The sequence below is a fragment of the Archocentrus centrarchus genome, chromosome 2, assembly GCF_007364275.1.
Source record: "Archocentrus centrarchus isolate MPI-CPG fArcCen1 chromosome 2, fArcCen1, whole genome shotgun sequence".
Taxonomy (NCBI): Eukaryota; Metazoa; Chordata; class Actinopteri; order Cichliformes; family Cichlidae; genus Archocentrus; species Archocentrus centrarchus.
The window spans coordinates 8,995,471-9,002,525 of NC_044347.1; positions in this window are offsets into that span (position 1 = coordinate 8,995,471).

The window sequence follows — 7,055 nt, forward strand, 5'->3', positions numbered from 1 at the left end:
AAAGTTATGTCCTTAAGAAACAGGAAGGGTGGCTGACAAGAAGCCCTTCTTAAGGAAGGGAAACCGGGAGAAAAGGCTGAGGTCTGCCACATTACACAAGAACGAGACTGAAGATCAGTGGCAACAGGTCCGATGGAGTGATGAATCCATATTTGACATTCTTGGTTCAAATTATTATTAATATCTATGAAGGATGTCAGCAGAGCGGTACAACAGTGTGTTTCTGCGGCCATCTTTAAAACACGGTGGAGGCTCTGTCGTGGTTTGGGCTGCGTTTCAGCCAGTGGTGTTGGAGATCTTGTTAAAATTGATGGAAATATGAACTCAGGAAAGTGCCATCAGATTTTGATCCACCATGAAATACCATCTGGAAACCTTCTGATTGGCAACAGCTTCATTTTTCAGCAGGACAATGATCACAAACACACTGTGGGATCATCCTGACAGAGAACAGAACAAAAGGCAGAAACATCCAAACAAGAGCTTTGAATGTCCTTCAAGAAGCCTGGAGACCTACTCTTGAAGACTACTTAAAGAAATGAGAAGAAATCTGCCTCAGAGTTCAGGCTGTGCTGAAGAACGAAGGTGGTCACACCAAATATTGACTTTCAAACTTGTGAGAACTGCACAAACTCTGTTTTTGCCTTATATGCTGTACTTCCATGTATATTTTCATGTTTCAATAAAGTGTTGCACCTGCTCCTTGTTTTCCTTGCAAAATATAAAGAAATGGGGAGTGGCTTCTTTTGGCAGGAAGCAGGAAATCCAGGCCTAAATAGGCAAATGTGAAACAGAAAGTGGGTCTGCAACCACCGATAAACAGTTTTTTAGCCCGTCTGATGGTCTGAGTGTGTTTAAGTTGCATCAGATTTTATTACTGAGAAAAGTTACAAAACTATACACGGCAGCAGACATGAGTGTGAGCATTATATCCCCCCTAGAGGCAGCCTGGAGTGGGCCAACGTGTTGCTCTTGGCATGGCTTTGAGTCTTCAGAGGCAGAAATTTGTCCTCCACAGTGCGGGTGCTGTGCGGGTGCTGTGCGACTTGAGTGCGGCCTTTTGTGCACCGTGCCGCGCATCACCCGAAAAGGCTTAAGCTGTCAAAAAATGCTATATCTCTAAGAGAAGTTGGCCTGTGCTCCGGTTGCTTTTTGTGAATATCCATGGCCAGTGCCAGGGAGTGCCGCGCCAGGAGTGCTGGGAGTGCATGCGCCACTAATTAGATGCAGTTTATTGTCTGCGCAGGGTCAGTGGAGTGAGATTTTGGGGGATTTTACTGCTGCTTGAGCGCGCCGATTCACTGCTGACGCTGATAGGAACACAGCAGGGGAGCACTCCAATGACGTGAGTGTATGTACATTAAAAGAAAGACACACACACACACCATTACACAGATACAGGCGTGCACACACACATTATTGTGCTCCCAGTCATGCAATGTCCCAACTCGCAGCATCACTGTGAAGCACAGCGGGGGGCTCATGACATCCTCCGATCCCCACAAAGCTCTTACTCCCTATTCTGTGTGTGTGTGTGTGTGTGTGTGTGTGCTCTGAATGAAGAGAGGGAGGGAGTGGTAGAGTGTATAGAGTGTGTATAACTCATGTTGTTGGGCCATAAATTTGTTTACTCAGGCACAGTGTGGGGAGCCACCTCCATTTGGGGCTTTTACGAACAAATTCCCATAAAAGAAATTCTTCAGTTTAGCATGAATTTGAGGTTTGGGTGGTCAGAGTGATGCCAACACAGCTGTGTGTGTTTGTGTGCGTGTGTGTAAATCCTCATTGTCATTCCATCCCGTCGAAGCTTGAGCTGATGGAGTTCGTTAGTATCCTCAGATAACCTCCCCGTGACATCACGGCCTTGTGGAGGATGTGGCGACATCGGCTCTTTCTGGAGATGCACACCTGCTCTGCGGTGACCTTGTTGTGGTTGTTGCAGGCCTCTGCTGCTGTAACATCTCCACGCAGCTATGTCCTCATACCCCAAAACATGTTTACTTTTTTGGAGACAGCAGCTGAACAGCATTGGGTTGAGGTCAGGGTGGAGGGATGGGTCAGCTTGGCTTCCTTTTAACTGCAATGTGTTTGCAAATCCTGAATGTTGACTTTAACCTCTGTTGCCCGAGATGTTTTCTTACATTGGCTCCTTGATGCACACCAGGAGATAACGGCCCTCTTATAGAGACCTGCAGAGTCCGTATTAGAAGGCTGAAGGGGAAGCTTCACCAGTCAGGAGATTGTGGTTGTGACCTGTTTGGACTTTTCCACTCACTCATTCATTTAGTTTGTATCCTTACTTTCACCAGCTGGTTAGGTTTAGGCATGGAAAACCAAGTTGATTTTTGGGTTAGGCGTCCTGCTCTGTTGGGTAAAGGCTTCAACACAACCTGGTCAGGGTTAGAGAAAGAGTCTTTAAAAGGGAAACTCTCCTTCTACCCTGACCTTGTGTTTCAGCATCTAAACATCTACAGTTTGGTAAAATGCTGTTTAATTTTCTGCTTTAATGCTCCATTGTGTTCCTGGGTTACGTTGTGTTTTAGAAGTGTGCAAAAGTAGTATAAATATATGTTTACTGGACACTTAGTTATAATTAGTTACATTTTCCTTCATAACTGCCTTGATTCAACAAGGTGATGGAAACACACCTCAGAGATTTTGCTTCATTTTGACATGACAGCATCACACAGTTGCTGCAGATTTGTCCGATTCACATCCATAATGTGAATCTTCCATTCCACAACATCCCAAAGCTGCTCTCCTGGACTGAGCTCTGGTGACTGTGGAGGCCATTTGAGTGCAGAGAACTCACTGTCATATTCAACAAACCAGTTTTAGACGATCTGAGTTTTTTTTTTTAACATGGTGTGTTATCCTGCTGAAGGCAGCCATCAGCAGATGGTTATACTATGGTCATAAATGGACGCACATGGACAGCAACCATTCTCAGGTACACTGTGGGGTTTAAATAATGCTCAGCTGGATCTAAGGAGCCCAAAGCGTGCCAAGAAAATATCTCCTACATATTACACCACCATCAATAGTTTAAACCACTGATACAGGGCAGGATGGATCCATGCTTTCATGTCTTTACATTAAATTCGGACCCTACCATCTGGATGTCGCAGCAGAAATTGAGACTCATCACATCAGGCAACATTCTTCCTGTTCTTAGCTGAGAGGAGTGGCACCCAGTATGGTCTTCTGCTGCTGCTATCCACCTTCTTCAAGGTTCAACACTACTCACATCACCTTAATAATATAATAAAATTAATACAATAATGATATATTTAAACAGGAGTTGACACCCAGTGGCATGGGGCCTATATTAAAAAAAAAGTTTGACAAGTTGATCAGTCTGGTCTGCTCTGCCTGGGCCTGTTTCCACTAATCACCCTGGGAAGGTTTTACCTACAACTCATGATGTAAAGCTGTGAATTTGAGACTTTTTCCCATCCCTACAATCCATCTCACACAGGCTGAAAGCTGCATGTCTTTCATAATGTGTAAAATGGACTTCTGCCTTTAGGTGCTTGGCCCTCTTCAAACATCTGTTTTCAAACCAAAGCAGAGCGTGCGGAGCGCAGCATCAGCTCCACCTTCTCCGCAGATATGAATATTCAGATTTTCAGCTCTTCTTTATCCAAATATTGGTCCTCAGTGTAACATATGTTAGCCTTCCTTCCCCTCTCCTCCCTTTTTTCCCTTCATGTTCACCCCCTCCCGCTCCAATTGTGCAGCATGTCACTGTAAGCTGAATTCCTGCCTCAGAGAGGAAGTAGTGGAGGCCACCGAGGGCCTCGCCGGCTGACAGCGAGCTTTTATTAATGACAGGTCCCCCACCCTGCTTTGAATAGGTGGGCAAGGACAGACAATAGGCGTTGTCGGGCGGTTGGAGGAGCAGCGTAGGCTTTTGAAAAGGCCTCAGCGCGCTGACAGGTGCTGCTGAAAAGATGAGCAGGGTGTCGGTGCCTCGGTGCCCTCGCAGGTGTGGAGACGTCAGGGATGACAGAACACCTGCGACGGCCCTGCCTTCACGCTGATGAGCAGACTGTATCGCTTTTCATATGCTGCCATCATAAAGGATGCAGGGGAGGCAGCGATGGCCGGCTGACAGCACTGCCGTGCTCCACCTGTCCACGACTCCGATACCTGAACGTGAAGAGTTCTGCTGCTGGAGGCTGAGAATAACTTTAAACACTGAACTCTGGGTTTGGGTGTTAACGCCTGTTATTGCCATTAAATGATTCATTTTGCAGAGTTTCTTCACTTAGTTTGGACTTAGCCATGGAGAAATTCAGATAATGCTTTTTAGACCTAAACTTTCTGGGTCCAAGAGAAGGACTCATTTCATGGACTATTTTAAAACAAATTTACATGAAACCGTTACTTTTATTTCTCTAAAGTTATGTTTACTCTGACCACATGCTGACAATTAGAGTAACACTTCAATTAGGCGCTGCGTGTCTAATCCCAGCCAGCCCAGATATTTTTGGGCTTTTTTGTTTGTTTTTTTAATTTCAGCCATTGATTTTGGTGAATGTAATTCTATTCACTGATATACAGATATCAGTCAACAAGATTGATCTTCATTTGATTTTTCTTTGTGTAGCTCCATGCTGTATGCTACACTAGGAAAAACAGGAAACTAGGACAAACAGTGGCTGGAGACTGTGGCATGACCAGAATCACTGCAACACCTGCAATCTTGTTACCTCTGAAATGGTTGCTTTGAAGATGGGAGTCAGGCCTGCAACCATTTCCAGTCAGTTGTTGTTTTCCAAGTGACTTTGGTCCATCAAGACAGGAAAAACAGCAATAAGATGGAATCAGTCTACTATCAGTTTGTAATTGAATGGCAGCAATTTGGCAAATAAATCTGATTTGTTTGTAATAATAATATGTGCTATTACAATCCATTGCCATCGACATACACAGAAATTCATGTTAACTATTCAGAGTGCAGTCTGAACCTCATAGATTTTAAACCCAAAATTTGGAAATTCCTCCACAACTAATAAGGAAGTTTCTGCAAAGCAGCAAACTAACAGCAAAATTATGTCAGTAACAGTGCTTGTTATGGGAATATAACCAGAATATGACCAGTTGGCAACCAACTGAGTCGAGCCCCCTGTTGCAAAGAGACATGTTGCAGAAAACTTGCACTCAGTTGTGCAGACTGACTCAGATTGACTGCAATGTTCTGGCAATCAGTTTTTTGCAAACCTTTGCCAATCTGTCTGAGAGTGATTGCAGTCACTCTGAGTCAGACTACAAGCAGCCACAGCAATCTGCCAGCAACCAAAGCAAAAGCTTCTGTGCAGCACAGTACACCCAGTTACCACCAATTTCACCAGGCAACAACCAGCAACCACTCACCAACTCATTGCATATTTTCCCCTGGAACCTGATGGTTGCCATATGGTTGCTTGAGTCTACAGCATCACATGCCCTAAATGGCAGATGAGTTAATGTGACATGGTTAGTGGTCATGTGACTGCAAAACCTGACTATATACCTGACTGAGCTAGCTTTACCAAGATTATTTTTCTTTTTTTTCTTTTTTAAAACATTTACTTTCCAGACTCTAACTAATTTGTAATTTTAATCAATCTTATTTTTTTTAACATTTTTAAGTATTTTAATTTATACTCTGCACTGATTAAATCTTACTGATTTATTTTATTATATGTCATGTATTTTTTTGTTGTTCATATTATGTGATGTACGTTTAATGTACTTTCTGGCTATTTTAAATTTTTTTTTTTTTTTTTACTTAGGATTGTATTGGTGGGAAACTCAAACAAAGTGGGAACTCTATTGGTGTTGTTGGGGCAGGGGGCCCTGTGAAAAGTGGCATTGAACAGCGTGGGTGGCGTTCCTTTCCTGATAATGAAATAATTGGCTGCAGCGGGTGGTGGTGGTGGTGGTAGTACTGGGGGTGGGATGCTGCTGGTGAAGAGGGGCTTATCACCAAACACCCAGCACCCGAGCACAATCGGTGCACTAAGCCAGTGATGGCGAGCAAATAAACACGAGCCTTTGTTTCAGGAAACACGTATGAAGTGAACTGGAAACGACGCACAGCGTAAGTCGGCTGCAGGAACAATGGCGGTATTCACCGATGGGCTGAGTTATCATCCACAAGCTGCCGCGTTTGTCCTCCATCGCTGCTCGTTAGGCACAGATTTAGTCAACACGCCATTTTAAAGGTTCTCAGGCAGCTTCGTGATAAGGAAAAAGGTGGATTCATTAAATTCATTCACAAAGCAAATTGCTGATGAAAACAATCATTTCTAAAATAAAAACTGTCCAGAGGGAGCAATTTAAGAATTTCTGGATTTAGGCTGAAGAGATTGTGGTTAAATTGCTCCTCCCTCAGTTATATTGAAAGGACACCAAGCACTTAAAACTTTCTTATGGCTGTAACAATGCAATACTCTCTCACCATCAGCCCCTCATTATACTAGCCTCCTTTAAACTGTTGCTATAAAATGCTGCAACAGGCAATGATCTCAAAGTAGAGATGAGGTAGATTTAATCAGGTAAAGTAACCCCTCTGGCCTCCACAGATCCCCCATCCGAAACCTTTGTAACAGACTGAACTCTATGATCAACCACCTCTGTTTCCAAATGAGAGCCAACATCTGCTGCCAGGCTCAACATCTGCTGGAAGACACACGAGTGGATGCAGCGCATTAATGCCTACAGCGTGGCTATCATCACCTGTGGCTGCAACATGTGCATCCGCATACCGAAGTGTCCACATACTTATGGAAAAAAGACAATCTCGTCTCGTTTCCTGGTGTCTGGTTCTCATTGTCAGATTTGACTCCTGTGTAGAAGCAGCATGTATCTGACATTAGCAGCTTGAACAGAACCAGTTTTATGATATCAGAACAAGGCAGGACTCACTTAAATCTCCACCTAGATGACCTGTGCTGGAGCTTTCTACAGTTGATGAAGGGTGGATGCTGCCCGATCACGAGTCCTCCCTCCATCCATCCTCCTCTTTTCTCTTTCCTGACCTGTGGGCAATCTCCTGTTGGAGTGTG